The 17,035-nt window shown below is 31.1% G+C and overlaps 1 protein-coding gene across 13 annotated transcripts in view; it reads left to right on the forward strand.

Moving 5' to 3' along the window:
• Positions 1 to 999: 999 nt before the first annotated feature.
• LOC113510608 (small conductance calcium-activated potassium channel protein) overlaps positions 1,000 to 17,035 on the forward strand; it is a 266,010-nt gene continuing 249,974 nt past the window's right edge. For all 13 annotated transcript variants that reach the window (XM_052896244.1, XM_052896245.1, XM_052896243.1 and 10 more), the window contains exon 1: positions 1,000 to 1,736. The gene's annotated coding sequence lies outside the window, so the exon portion shown is untranslated. The remainder of the gene's footprint in view (positions 1,737 to 17,035) is intronic.

A 17,035-nucleotide genomic window follows, 5' to 3' on the forward strand; every position in this document is an offset into this window, starting at 1 on the left:
TGCGTTGTTTACATTTGTTTTTTTTTTTACTTTTTGATGTTGATATATTTGCTTCTCCATCAATGCAAAGGTGCGGAAGTTAATCTGACTCATTGTAAGACCACATACAATGAGTATTTGCTATATTATATCCTACTCATATTATAAAGGCGAAAATTTGTAAGGATAGATAGATGTCTATTACCGTTTCATGTAAAAACTACCAAACAGATTTGAATTAAATTAAGTACAAGTTTAGGTTTTTTAATAGGTGAGAATGGAATAGTAACTTCGCTTGCGCTATCGGTATACGTTGGCCAGATGACAGATAAGAATGAAAGCACGTCACTTAGCCCATCGTGACGAATTGCACAACAATTAACCTCGACGATTTCCAGGGAGAGGTTCCAACTGAGTAGAGGTTGACTTGATATTGCTAGCAATGGGGCTGTTAGATCCTATTACTAAGAATCCTTTTCTTTCACATGGTTAGGTTAGATAGGTACACTTTATATACTGAATCACGCAAGTAAAGCAGCAGGATACAGTTAATGATAAATAACAGACCACAACTAGGTATATTGAATAGCATAACATACATTTATATTTTTATGTAAGCAGTTTAAATTGGATTACAGAAATGAAACGAAATCTGTACCTACTGACTAACCAAGTTCTTAATACTATTCTGGGAATTACCGTAACAAAAATGTTTATGTACACAAAATCCAATATCAGTACTTAGTCTTACAATTGTTATGGTTTCATACAAATTAACGCTGAAATATAATTTCATAAATTGTTTAACCAATTGCATTTCCTTTGTACGCGACTTACCAAAACCAGACGGTCCGTTGCATGTTTATTTTGATACGAACACCTTCGCATTTCCTTTTTGTAGACTCCAGTGAAGCATGTTCTCAAAGTAAGAACCGACAAATACGTATCCATCTCACTCACACATATGGGAAAGCAAGAATATATAGTGTGCTTTTTCATGCCGGTTACAGGAGTGTAGGAAAAGCTTTCAGTCCGCTTCGGAGCGGCAGGGCGCGCGGATGTGTGAATACGCCGCCCAGTACTTCGCCGCGTATTTTACAACGTTCGTGCGGACGTAAATTTATTTCGAATGCCAATATGGGTGCCATTGCCGCTACAGTGTTACGTTTGATATGTGCTTAATACTTATGCGTCGGCAATGTACTTTTTTATTGTACTCTAATTAAATTTCTTAACGATCGGTCGATCGTAAGTGGATGGATGGTGTGATGGATTCGATGTAAAAAGTTTATTTTCGTCGCGTGATTAAAGCATACACATATTAATGCACCTGACTCCCAATATTTAGCCAAATTCCAAACAAAATATGTCTGTTTATGTAGTGTTTAGTTAGAACACACTTAGATTTTAACCCGTCGGTCCAATCTAGTGACTTAAATTAGAAACCTGTAATATCAAAAATATATCAACATATACTTCATATCCTATACCAACTTTTAGAACATTGTAAATATTTTTAAAGACTTTTATGTATCAATATTCTTCTGGTGTGTGGACCAAAGATTATAAACGATATCAACTTAAAGAAACACTATTACTGACTACCAAGTAAGCGAATAAAACAGTGTTTAGTGTAAATAATAGTTCATAAGAGAATATATCAAGTATCAAAATTGAAAATCCGAAAACTCAAGAGTTCAGTTGAGTTTATCGACTACAACGAAAATTAATTGATATTGATTTTCTACGAACACAAGGTAAGACTACGTGTACTTTTATAAAATTTTGCTTGTACATGCAGTTTACATATGTATAGTATAAATGTATTTAACGTATCTATTATAAGTATATTTGGATACAATTCTGACAATGGTAATGAAACCATAAAGATTTTGTTAGATGCGTATTATTGGTATTAGTTTATTATTATGACTTTTAAGTGGGTTTACTTTTTAATTACCGTCAAATGAATTAAGAATTATAGAATGGAAAGAACGAAGAAATTATTCTTTTATTAGAAGCTGTGAAAAATCAATACAATCAAATTCAACTACCCGAAAGTAATAACAATAAATAAAGCGCAATAAACTTTATTAATATTCTCGGTTAAGGAACCATTAAGACGTTACTAATATAATTTGGAAATATTAAGTACTTTATGACAACGTGGATCGTCTCTATACCAAATTAATAATTATCTTACTATTGGGCACTGATCTCTTTCCACATGAAACTCAGGCAGGAGAAGAAAAAAAAGAAAGATTCGAAGTGAAAGTTTATATAGCAAATAGAATTTGTCTCGAATTTTTTCTCTCTTGCTTTGTTATATTGTGATATAAAACACAATGTAATCGTTATAATTTCATACTCTTATGATATCTTAGAAACGAGGAGGAACGATTATATCTTGTATTTTTAGCGACTGTAAGTCTTTATTTGTATGTAATACTAAAAATATTGAAAAAAATATACGCATTTAAAAATAAGAATGAAAATAAACATTTCTTATGACAGTGGCGTAATTATTTTATAATGGCGGCCGTTATACACAAAAAACGTGTGCGTCATAGCTTGAGGTTATTCTAGAAACATAATTTTAATAGCATATCCAGAATACCCAATAACTATCTCTACATATCGGTTAACTTCGATAATTTTAACGTTTACGTACTATTACGTGGTCATATTTAATTCAATGATGTTTTTAACCTACTTCAAAAAGAAGAAGGTTCTTAATTCGGTTGTATTTTTTTATGTTATAACTTTGTCAGTTAATTTTAATATATTATTATGTGGTTTTATATAATATTTGCTTTTTTATAGATGTATTGGACTTTGTAAGGGACTCTAGTTAGTCATTATTTTTATTACTTCATCCGTTCACCCTCAGTCTTCCTATCATTGTTAGTCTATAATATGCCTAGTTTTTTATAGTCTGCCATAAAGAACAATTTTCGACCATCTCTTTATCAGTATCTAAGCCGTTAACTGTCCATTGCTGAACATAGACCTCCTCTATAGATTACTATAAGGAACATTCCCCAGCCACTTGCATCTATTAATCTCTGTGATATTTGAGATCATCGCTCCATCTAGTGATGGGTAGTTCTACACTAGCTATATGACAAATCTATTATCAATTTAGCTTGTTTATCCTTCGGGTTATATCGATCACTTTGGTTCTTCGAATATCCTCATTTCGGATTCTATCATGCAAAGAAACTCCGAGCTCGCTTAGCAACTTGAAGCTTCTGCATACGGCCAACTGAATAGGAAGGACCATATTTCGATTTTGTAGATCATCATTGTCAACATGCATTGGTCTTCGTCTTCAAATTCTGAGGTATTTTGGATGAGAAGATGTAGCGTAGTTTTCCGAATGCTTCCTAGCCATGTCGGATTTGCCGGTTGACCTATCGGTCGAGGTTGGACTTACTAAGTCTGATAAGTTGTCTCAGGTATAGGTATTCGTCGACAATTTCGATCGTAGTGTTTTTAATCATAACTGGTATACATAGGTGTGGCATAGATGTAACATATGATTTAGTCTTATCCATGTTAATCTTAAAATATCTACGTCCCCATAATACATTGTTGTACCATCTAGTAGATGGTTCTTCTACACTGCTTTTGTTTATACGAGGTCAGCATTCAAGAACATTTCTATTGTGAGTCATTAGGAAATTACTGCAGTCCTCAGTTTTATTTTTCATAGAGAGTCTTTTCAAATAAAGAAGGTTAGCTATCAGCTCGCGAAATCTGTTCTAGTTTCTTATAACTTCAAACTTAGCGTATGTAGGTACTTTATTTGTTCAGCTGGGGTTTTTCTTTATTTGGTTAGGCTGTTTGCGCTTGCTGCTCACGTTATGTGGAGCGATGATTTCTATTTACTGTGGATTTTAGGAATGTCAGATTATATTTCTACAGGAACAAGGAATTGGGATTAACAATGACGGAACCATTTTGTATAAATATATGGTATTAATAACATGTACAGTTGGATTCCAGCAAATGTCCTATGTTTCAATAAATTTAGAGAAATAAAGAAAAATTAGAATATCAGAAAAGGAATTACACAATTTCTTGTTCACTTTATTTCTTACCTAATGTACTTAATATGTTCAGACACATTTTCTAGCTATTGTTATTTGATATAGGAATGTAGAGTTTAAAGGGACACAATGTATCTCGAATTCTGCTTTCAATATTATACTTCTCCTAGTTTTGTGTTATGTGTGTGCTAAAATTATTCAATAATTTATATCATAAAGTAATTATGACGTAAATTATTAACATAAATTCATGAAATAGATGAATTATAAAATACTTTTTGGTAGAACTACGTTTAAAATAATTTCACTTAATCGATATTTGGATAAAAATATTGTTAAAGACCATTTATTTATATGTGATTTAAACTACATTAAAATATAATATAGAAATTTCTCATTCTTCATTTTCGTTCCTGTAAATATAGTTACTAAATAGCATCTACATATTAGATCAAACCAGATTGTCACAGATAAGAATTGTTTTCTTCAATAATATAAAATTATTAATAAAATATAATTTTCTTCTACATAAGAAGCTATATTTTAGAGCCTCTCGAACCAAAATTTTTAATTAAAGTTTCTTATTAAATTAAATAGTGTGATAATGTAATTTAAAATCTTATTACGTACTAGCCTACTAGTGACTGGGATTTGTTGATTGACTGAGATAAATAGAAGCCTATGTCTTTCTCTATTCCTATAGTACGTTCATACAAAATTTTATAGTGATTGTTTAAGCCAATAAAGTGCTAAGAAGTAACAAATAAACAAACTCACTTTCAAATTTATAACATTAGATATAAAACAAGAACGACTTTAAACGATATGAAAATTAACATACTAATTTATAATTTAGGACTGGCAAATTTAATTAAATATTATTTTATAATATAACAATCCTTTTAATTCTCATTAGAATTTCTACTGACTTTTATATGCCTAAGTTTGTAATAAATTAGTCTAATTAATTAAAATGTGCAAATAGAACCAAAAAGTCAATCAGAATTATTTCGTTATATTTATAAACTTCCAGTGTAACCTTTTAAGAGCTGTTTGTATTATAACGGCGGTATTGAAGAGTACTTTATCAAGTAAAGTTTTCAGGACACTCTTGTACCGTCATCCGCTAACATTATTTTATGTTATTCACTTCATTATCTTCTTGTATGCTACCTATTCTGTGACGATAATATAAAATAATACACCGGAACTAATAATAGAAGGTAAAAATGCTATAACAATTAAATGTTTTATTAGGGTTGTAAAATTCTATTAATAGAATATTAACATTATAAATAGGAAAATTTCTAAAGTTGTTTGGATGCTTGTTATTCAATCACACCTAAACGGCAAAACAGATTTTAATGAAACTTGCTACACGATTTTTTTATATTGTAACTCAAGACTTGGAATATTTTATATGCTATTATCACGCGGTCGAAGCCACAGGAAACTGCTAGTTAATATTAATCGTCGTTACTTTTAAATTTTAAAACACTGCTTACAGGCTCGTTTTCTATTTTTATCCTTAGGTTTATAAATTTAGAAATGAGTTTATTTTTTTGTTACCTCTTGGCGTTCTTAACAATTCAATCAATCGTCATAAAATTTGGTATACACATGTTAATTTAGGATAAAGAAGGACAGAAGGACTCGTTGTTTATTATAGGCAATCATGCTGATGAAGCGGGTCCAATCTAGTATTATTAAAAAAAAAATATATTACATAGGTACACATCTATCACGCTTGTTTCCAATGGAGAAATTTCTGATGTCTTCGTATTGGTATAAAATTATTTTCATATAATTCGTACCTTATATGCAGATAAATTTCTTTAAGACCCAGCATTTATAAATATTTATGTTTTAAAATAATTCCAATAAATTTCTTAGAATATATTTTTATAACTTTTGGAATAATATTTTAATCAAAAATATTTGATCGTGGGATATAAACGGTTTTTCCACTTGGTAGAATATTTGCCAAATATTGAGTTTCAAAATTTAGGGATTTGGAAGATGATAGCTTACTAATTCGAGTTAATGAAAACTCAGCGAATCGGATTTTGTGACCTCGGTTATTTATAAACTGCGACCCTCAAAATGTAAAGCTGTGGTTATTTTTATATTTATCGTCTGTAAGATAATCACTTACTTGTAACTTTAATTATATAATAAATAATACAATTAAATATAGGTATATCAAAATACACAAAATAGAATGGTGAAAATTGTTTATTATTTATTTTGCTAACTTACATATCTATATATTTCAATACAATAAAAAGTAACCGAGTTTTGTTGAAATTGCCACAAAAATATGTTCTTAATGAAATTCATTACAAAATGAAATATTAAATCAAGTGGACATCAGCAGATTGTCTCATAGACATGTAGACTATATATTAGTTTATTTCATGAATTGAAATACACTATTGAAATAAGAACATATAAAATAAATTATTATAATATATTGATTAAATTTTAAAAATATGCAATTCGTAGTCAGAAAAATGGTCGATATTTTAAATTTATTTTAAGAATATTCAATACTAGTTGAAAAATTTATTAATATTATTATTTTGTTTATTTTTTTCTGTATCTATATTTCGACATTCATTTCAAAATTAGATTAGAAGCTTTAAATCGAATATAAGAATTCCAGTAGGGAATTTTGAGCTTACTTATTTGAGTGAAAAAGGGGCGACTTCTGATTACTTACTCCTATATATCACCGTGTGCTATAATTATTATCATCACTTTATGTTTTATTATAACAAACATGGATAAGCAAGATACAATGGAAGGATAAGCAAGCTGAAGTGGCAATGGGCTGGATACATAGCTCGAAGAACCAGAAGCCAATGGGAAAGAAAGGTTCTTAAGTGGCGACCCCGTACGGGCAAACGTAGTGTAGACCCCCCACTAGATGGAGTGGCGACTTCAAAGGCATTAAAGAAATTCAGTAAATGCAAGTGGCTCAGAACCGTTCCTTATTGCAGTCTATCAGGTAGGCCTATGTCCAGCAGTGGATGTATAATGGCTGAAATGTTGAGGATAACAAACATAGTGATATTTTTATTGTTAAATACATTGTTCTGTTGATAAGTTATAAGAATAAGCAGTATTATTTATTTCTATACATAGTTATACGTTCAGCAACACCTTAATTATCTTTATTATAGTTTATTCATACTAGTTTCTATTTCATTGAGAATTACTTAGCCTCGATTTTCAATTCAGGCTACCTTTTTAGTCGAACAAGAAGTTGTTATAGTAAAAAGATCGGTATAACACGCAGGAACTGAGTCCTTGGCATTTAAGCGAACGCTTTATTAACTGTGGTGCCCGAGCCGTCTTTTGTAAAACATTACGCGAAGGAAATATACCTATAAAACCTCCGTAATAGAGTGTAATAAATAAGGCAACATTCGTTGAAAATCTAGTGTGGTTTTCAACTTGTTCCGGGTTTGGATTTAGCTGTAAGTCGTGATAACAACGTGTGACCTATTTATCTAGTAACCGGTGCAGATTCACTGGTCTTTATTATATTTAAACAACCCAAGTATGTAACAACATTATGTCTTTTCGATGTATTTTTACATGAAAAGGACTTAAATTTTTAAGAGACTAATATGGGATGGGATACAGAAATGTCTGCATTTTAATATAGACGACAATATAATTATCTCTACAAGAAAATCTCAATATAATGCTCTTTACCAAGCCGTCTCGATAGGTATTTTTTTTAATGGATGATAATGGAATGGCAACCCCGCCCGTGTTTACGCTATACGTTGGCTGGGCACCACTGAGTGATGACAGGTGAGAATGAAAAGGTAGGTTAGTTAGCCTATCGAGATGAATATGCCTGGGATGCAGCACAATGGTTTCCAGGGAGGACCACATGGAGATCGGCCTGACAGGATATATTGCTAGGAATGAGACTGGTAGTCCGCATTACTAACAATCCCTCCCCCCCCCCCTCGATAGGTTAATACTTTAATTAATAATGTAAGCTATTCCTTCTCTTAAAGACAAAGACATGTTCTCAGAACCTACTTCTGAGAGCAATATTAATGAAACATTCATAGGATTGCCGTGTCGTCCCGCATAGAATGAGCTGCTCCTTTTCCTGTGGGTGTAGTAAGAGGCGACTAACGGAACTTAAAAACCTTAAACTCTTAGACAGCAAGACTTTTAAAACATTACAAAAAACTTAACTGCGGTTGTCAACCCGCCTGCCAAGCGTGGTAACTACTGGCAATTCCGCCCCTTACAAGAGAGGCCTATGTTTAGCAGTGGACAGTCAACGGCCGATATGATGATGATGATTTCTAGGATAATGGCATAGAAAATGGCCAGATTTCAATATTTATTTATTTATTTATTTAGGCATATCAACTATACAAATACATACATTGATAGCACATATTAAAAACGAAATATAGTATTTGCATCAATTATACACATGCATAACATTCAATACATTGTCGCAAAAAGAGGTTTATAAAAAAATACATATAAATATTTAGGACTAAATAAATAAATACTATTAAATATAACAGCTAAATTATAATATAGCGCCATCTAGTTCTTAGCACAACGTTAAAGTTTCTTAGTTCTCGTGTTAAAGTTCTGTTCGAAATAAATAAATAATTCAGTTTTTTTTTGCGAAAAAGCATATACTCGTATTGTTATACATGAAATACACACAGACTATACAAACATATTATATAGAGAATACCAATTAATATTTACATTATGCTAAAATAGAACCCGCAATGAAAGGTAAAGCGGTATGTCAAACCGTTACACCAACGAGATCATCAATAATACAAAAGACCGTATTATGCATACAAGAGTATGAGGCCCGACTCGATTCACTAGAAGATTTCCTGCATTTAACCTTTGAATAAAAAACAAAGAAAAGTTGGCGCAGAAAACTGAGACTGCACCTTTTCAACACAGAACTGTTATTAATTGCGAAGTAACAGAGTAAGTTAAGGTGCCTACTTCTTTAGAATTTCCCTGTTGTCTGTTCAACATTCAGGATTTAATACGGCGTTGTTTTAATATAATTGTTATAGAGTTTCATTAAAGTTTAATATTAATATAGTCAATGTTAAGATTTTGCAGAATAGAATAATTACAGTTACTGATCTGTGTCCAAAGAAGTATCAAGAAGTACAAAAGGCGATTGCTTGGGTACCTTTGTCCCATTCGTGTTTCAACTGTGAAGCAGTTGTGTTTGCATGGCTGTGTTTCGGTTTGAAGGGTGGGATATGGCGTGAATTCACTGGGTACAGAGGAATAACACCTGAGTCCTCAGGAATGGCAACACATGGGAGGTATCATGGGCGCAACAGTATACTTTGTTATGTTCATGGTATTGCTCATGTCTATAGGCGACGGTTCCACTTTCCATCAGGTGGGCCGTCCGCTTGTTTGCCATTCTAAGTTGTATAAAAAAAAACTTGAAAAATAGTCATTTAACAGCAATATAAATAATTATGGTACTACCCTGTACCCATAAGACGGAATGATGACTTAAAAAAAAATTTAATGAGTGAGAAAGATGTAGATAGCTTAGGACCGTAGTATGTGTAGCATAATGATTGTTCATCATTTCGTCTACCGTCCCTTTATCCGTTATTTTCCATTTATCCGTTTTCAATAAAATATTTATTTATAAAAATCTCAATTTTTACGCAAAAAATTAATAATGTTTACTTACTTATTGTGTTGGAAACACAATAAAATTGAATTTTGTCTTTCGTTACGAGAAAATATAATTTTTCCTTCATCACGCTTCCTTTTAATATAATAATAGATATAATAGGTTTTATTCAATGTCTTAAATTACTACTTTTAATTTTTATTGGAATCTATTTGTACCATACAACCCGGTTGGATGTTCCACGTTCGTCTCTTTGTCCATTTTGTATTAGTATTATATTACGTATTATTATATTAGGATTATATTCAAGTACCATTTCTCATTTTGAGGTTGATTTATTAAATTTTACCTACTGCTTATACATAGCTAAGTACATAAATAAAACAGTGTTCCGCAAAAACATATTCGAGTTCAGTTGACCATATTGCCGTATTTACATCCTTTAATAGGAGAGCGGTGTGAGTAGCATTGTCTTGCGGTAAGTCACTACGTTACCATTCGAAACTTGTCACTGTTTTTGTGTCACCATATTTATAATTTTTCACACATTTACTAATGATAACTGGATTAAATTAGTGTGCCCGCGAGCCTCATCTTAGATCATATCATCACCTTCCATAAGGTGAGATGGTGATCAATCGAGGGACCCTTTTAATAGTAAAAAAACTAAGAATCTGCCAATGTTTAAATATTTTACGACAGAAATTTCTTGAATAAAAATTAAGAAAAAATTTAAATTCTTATAATTCATCAGTTGAATACTCAGTGTTATTCGTATATTACGAGGAAGACTAAATTTTTTATCTTGTATTTCGACGCACATTTTCTTTGCTGAAAATGTACAAATTAATTAGAACGTAGAACACACAGAGTTCACCCCCATACTTTTAAGCCTGAGTGATCGCGTACAGTGCGGTTTCATAGATGTTTCCTCCCATGAACGCTCAGGTTAAAGTGGAGGTTTTTCTAAGAAATTGCAGCATGTGACGGTTCGCCTATAGTACAATAGGTTTAATACCATAAGTACATAGAAAAGAAACAGGGGTTCCTATGGGTGACCGCTGCGAAAGCTGAGCTATTTAATATAAACAAACTTTAAAGTCAAGGTTCACAATAGTATACAGAGAAGACGTTACCATATATGAAATATTGACACAGAAGGGAAACTCCTTTGATGTGTTTCCAAAGTGTAGTGGACGTCACAAGAAAATTAAATAAATTAAACAAAAATATATTATATTTTATATTAACCAAATTATAGTTTACCTTTTTCTCATCAGGTGTAAAAAGGATGCATACAACACAGTTTAATAAGGTTTATGAGAGCCTTTAAAGTTTTATAAATTCGATAATCAATTTAATAGAAAATACCAAAATACGTTAACATATAATTAAATTGAATTTAAAGAAAAGTCCAGTTCGAATAATAGGCTAAATCTGATTATTGAAATATACCCTTCGGTGACATAATCTATGACGTTATTAGAGAAAGAATAGAAAAAAAAAAAAAAGAAAAAAAAAGGACGGCAAATGGCGCGGGAGTCGTGTTTTAGAAACTGCGCAATAAAATAAAAAAAATAACTAGGATATAGATGTAGGAGGGACTGGGTCGATGAAGGGGTTTAAGTTCTTAGTGTATCACTATGGATTAAGTGTGTGAAATTAATCAATAGAAGACTGGAGAATCCGGTGAGCTTGTTCCATTTATTACTACGTAGTTAGATTTTTGACTGTGATCACAGGCAAAGTCTATACTTAATATTTTTCCCAACAACTATTAAAATACGTATTTAGTCGAGTCCATATACCTTTAGGTAATGCGTATATCGTTAAATGCAATCACATTTGAACAAAGTTTACATCAATATAATTTACGTACTTACGTTATTCTACTCATATACAAAATCCAATTATATGGTCGTTTGATAGAACTTCATTAATTTGATTCAATGTTCTAATTGTCCAGATTGGAAAATACTTATTGAATCAACTATTGAACTAGTTTCATATCTAGTTATTATAAAGTATTTATTTATTGAGGATAATAGACTAAAGTGACTATGGTCTGGTCTCATTGCTGGGGAAACAGCCATTGATGAGAGAGAGGGGTTATTGAGTGGCGACCCTGTGAATGCAAGTGCGGTGTGGGCTACCTCCATTGTTTGGAGTGACTGTTTTATGTGTATTGTGGGGCCGTTCCTTGTGTCAGTCGGTGGAAATTGCCTGTGTTCAGTCGTGGGTTGGTGATGGTTGAGACGATGATGATGATGAAATATTTGTATTTATTACACTATTACAGTGTTGGTTTGGAATATCTGTTCATACTTAACGCTTCATGGTGAAATGTTTTATACCATTACTCGGTCGACCAGATTAATGATTCTTAGTCTATATTTGATTATCCATGACTACATGTGGCGATTTGTTTTACATCAGATGTACAAAGAGACAGATTAACTGTTGCAAGTGATATTATGTGAATGTAATACTTTTAATACATTATTAATTGTGTTACTAGATAAATTCATGTGACTGTGGGGTGTTTATGGTAAACAAGCCTGTATTGTTTAAATAGATATTTTGTTTTGATTTATTATAAACTTTAATATTGATTTTGTTGTAGTAAGCAAGCTGATAATAACAATTCTGTGTGTATTACTGATTACTAATAATATTTAATTATGCTGATATTATAGGTGTGGATTTAATTCCTAGTGATAATAAAATTATCAAAGGATTCTCTGACTATAATTACTATTAACTAGGTAACTGTACCTCATGTACAGTATAAAATTAGTACTAAATGACAAGTATGAGTTATGTATTTTACTCATATTTAGAAAGGAAGTTGTCCTGGCGATAAGGTTTGTATGTGTGTTGTTTGTTCATGTTATATTGACTAGACAAGTTCAGACAGGGTTAATATTAGTGAATATTTACTGGATTTATATTTAATATACATGTTTTGAATATTTTATGGGAATAGTATGGAGATATACAAGTAGTAAAATATAATATTAGTATTTTATAAATTTAATTGTTGAGTTATATGTTTATGTCGGACTGTATCCAAGGAGATATTATCCTATTAATATCAAGTTAGGACAATTACTTTAAATATTAATAAAGCAAACACTAACACTGATTATTCACTTCTTTAATAAATTTACATTAGAGGTTAGAAATCAAATAGATAGCATATTGGGAAAATCTTCACCACACATGTATTTGAGGAATGTTCTTGATAATTAGTACTGTATGTATATATTATTGCAAGTACAATTGCAATAAGAATGTTAAACTTCTAATCTTCTGTTCATTCTTGAATTTGAAAGTAAGCTTGGCTACTGATATGAATATAAAACTGCAGCATTACTGGATACTATTAATTATTTCTGGTGTAAACCATGATTATTTATGTCATTGATAATTTAGTTGTATATTACGGTTGATATATGATGATTTTATATTTAATTATATTAAACAAATACAAATAAACAAACTTGCTAGTATTTGTTACGTTGACAGTTGTGATAGATAATCAAAATTCAATTCAATACATCAATACGTCATTCAATACGTCATTAATGTGACAGATGTCAAACAAAAGGAGATTATACACGTTATGATTCTATATCTAAGTCTATAGAAAATTATATAATTTTCTGTTATTTTATAATAACTGTAGGGGAAATATTGGAATTATTTATATGAGAAATTTCACTTAAATGATATGATAATTATTTAAAGACCTAATTTCTTAGGGATTTAATCATGATGATTTAAACACTAAAACACTTGTTTATCTGAGAAATCCTCTTAGTAAATAGGTTTACTAAGACACTAAAAGGAAGTAGATATAGTATAACTATAGTACAGCTACAATAATTGTATAAGACTTACTGTCCTTTGTATACAAATATATATTTAATCTATATCTTTCACATTATAATTATGCAATATATTGCCTCTACTACTACAACATACACAAATAGGACTTATTGTCCTTCCTATATACCTATATATAATAATTGACCTGGCACTTTAATGTGTAATTTATCAGTACTTATGACAACAACCAATTAGGACTTATAGTCCTCTCTATAAAGCTACATAATTATTTAATCTGATTATTTCACAATGTGACTAATCAAACCTCTACAAATATTACAAAAGATCTATATTACTCTCAACACAATAATAGCTTGTTGGACTTAGTGTCCTCAAACTTATAGAAAACCCAACTGGTTATTTCACGAGACGTTGTTAACTTGTGATTAATCAGTGTCTTTTAAAGGACTTATAGTTCCTTTAGATATATCTCTCTGAATAAATAATTGGTTAATTCACAATGTGGTTAATCAACAATAATATTATATATAATTGACTGGACTTATAGTTCATTCAATAGCACTCATTACTTTTAGTAGCTCTCGACCTATGGGTTGGACTACTCGTTCTTAGGCTCCGGCCTAATCAACAGATTTAACTTGAACCTTGAGTATTCTTGGTATTAAGTAAATAATATTAAATTGACAATGCTATGTTATGATATAGCAATTATCAACATTATATGGCTTGGCCAATTCCGGGGTGTGGAAGGTATCCCCTATCACACAAATCTTCATCTCTATCGGACTGTCTTCACAGGTGATCTCTAATGTCACATTATAGGGCCGAAGGGTTATGTCCCAACAAAGTAGGTTCTGGTGTCTGGGTGATCTCGCTTCTTGGTCTGATCTCTTGTGGAGCCGAAGGGAAACCCCCATTGAGTAAGCTCGTAACAGGGTGACGCTGGGAAACAGTTTCGTACTGTTAGTGGGTGATCTCTATGTCGCCATATAGGACTGAAAGGGTCATCGCCCATGAGTAAGCTCTCGTGTCGGAGTGATCCTGGGATTTCAGTTCCGATCCTTTTGCCTCTGGCAAACACCAATTTATACTGGAAGCATCGTGGGGCTGGTGGAGCCACTGTAATGTTGAAGTAAATGTACTTATGTTTGGTTTGGAACTGAGAATACTCATGCCCTTATTACCATCAGAGTGCATTAATAAATAGTAATACCCTTCCCTACCTTTTAGGAGGAAGAGTTATAGATAGTTGGAAAGTCTTCCACTGGTCCGGGCGTGTGAGGGGCCCGACCGCTCCCCCATTTTTTTTTATTATTACAGTTATTCTGTAATTTACTATTAAATTAACGTAACTTCTAGTTATATGAATTATGAATATAATTCATTAATTATTCTTAATCCTTAAAAATTTATCAATCATCTTTATTATTTAACTCCTATCATATACCAATTAAAGAACCTTTTGGTTATTACACACACAACGGGTCCTACATTACTAGACGATCACACATTTATTTATCTGGCCAGATGATCAAGTGTTCTACTAAAGATCTGTTCAATATTATGTGTTTATTGTAAGGTTTTTTTAAGATTTATAAGATGTTTAGGGTGTATAAGGTAATATAGGTATGGGCTATATTGAGGGTGTTAGGCCATTCCTTAGGGTAGGTTTTCATTAGATTTTCATAGATTTCATTAGGTTAAGCCTTCGTAGGCTTTTCTTAGGCTTTGTAGGTTTTCCATGTGTAGGTTTAGTTTAGAGGTTAGATTATATAGGGGTGCACAAAAGGGGGGGACCATCACAATTGGTGCCGTGACCAGGATATAATTGGTTCATGGCTATTTACAGATCAGATCAATAAGAACACTTGGTCACAATTGGAGCTTGTGACTTCAGGGATTGGTTATTAAAATATGAAGGAGTATAAAGTTAAACAGTAATATCTGCTAATAGTATAACTCAAAACCAACTTTGATGATTATGACTAAATAATTATACCGTCATAGATCTAGGATTTGGACCTAATTTCATGATTTCTATGTCTATAGGTAAATAGCCTATTTTACTGTTATCTCATGTTCTTAGGATTTAATTTATCAAATTCATTCAGTGGTTACCTATTGGAGTTAATTATACAACAAATTTACATGATTTGGTTTATATTTTATTTTACTCTATATCAATTGAGTAAATAATATTAAGTATTACACTAATAGGTACATAACAATAGTAGTGAGGATAGCTTACTAGGTTATATTCAGTTCACATTGATCTAATTTTATGCTATAGGACACATTTATTATTCTTTTGCTTCATTAATTCTCAATACTTACTGAACTATTAATTTAACATTATATAAATTTTATAAACAATAATTATGCTATAATGACTTATACATAAAATTTATTAAATTCTTTTTATTGTGAAAGAAATGATTTAAGATGAATTAATGACATTATTTATTTCTGAGGAAATATCCAATTGACTTTTATTTCATAAACTTTTATGATGCAGTGACATTGATTATATATATATAAAAAAAAAATATTAAATAGTTATGATTTGATTTTGATCATCCTAAGATGTTTAAATAGCTTATATAATGTTTTATAGGGGGTTTCAAATTGAAAGTTAGACGTTTCATAAAATATCATTAAGGTTAGTTAGGGCCTTTAGTTACTTTATTTGATTACCTAATTTTGAAAATTTTATTAGGTGTTTTCATGTTGTTAAATTTAATTCCAACAATTTATTAGGATGCTATTATAATATTTTATTTATGGTTCTATACATAATTTCTTTATTCCACTTTACAATTATATTTCAGATTTTATTCGATTATTCGCTTATTTTGACTTAGACACTTATTATATTAAAAAAAAAAAACTTTATACTTATATCAGAGGGAGATTTTGTAGGTTATTTATACATATACACTCTTTACATGCCTAAGCATTTTATATACTTAGATGTTGCGCACACTTAGTTTATTTTGCTCTTTGTAATTGCACATAACACAAGACATTTGTATCTTTTTAAATGATAATTTATTGTACAAAATAAATTAATTGATGTACCTAATATAGTTGGTTGTATTTATGTTGGGTATGCTGTTGTGATCTTTTGGAGGAGGCGATGGGGGGTGTCTATCTACCTATCTAATGGGATTACATAATATTTTATTATAAAACTTATTGATCATGTTATTTCTGAGAGTATTAAGAAATAGTCATTGGTAATTTAAGTATATTAAAGGAATTTCTTATAATAAGAGTTTTAAACTATGGGGCCGTTTGTATTATTTTATGCAACATATTTATAGGAGTCTTAAAATTGGGGGGCCGTGCAAAATTTGTCAGACAGATAAGAGTTTTAAACTATGGGGGCCGTTTGTATTATTTTATGCAACATATTTATAGAAGTCTTAAAATTGGGGGGCCGTGCAAAATTTGTCAGACAGGGGGGCCGGTG

Source organism: Galleria mellonella, unplaced genomic scaffold (assembly GCF_026898425.1).
Source record: "Galleria mellonella isolate WM207_F2 unplaced genomic scaffold, CSIRO_AGI_GalMel_v1 utg32, whole genome shotgun sequence".
Classification (NCBI taxonomy): Eukaryota; Metazoa; Arthropoda; class Insecta; order Lepidoptera; family Pyralidae; genus Galleria; species Galleria mellonella.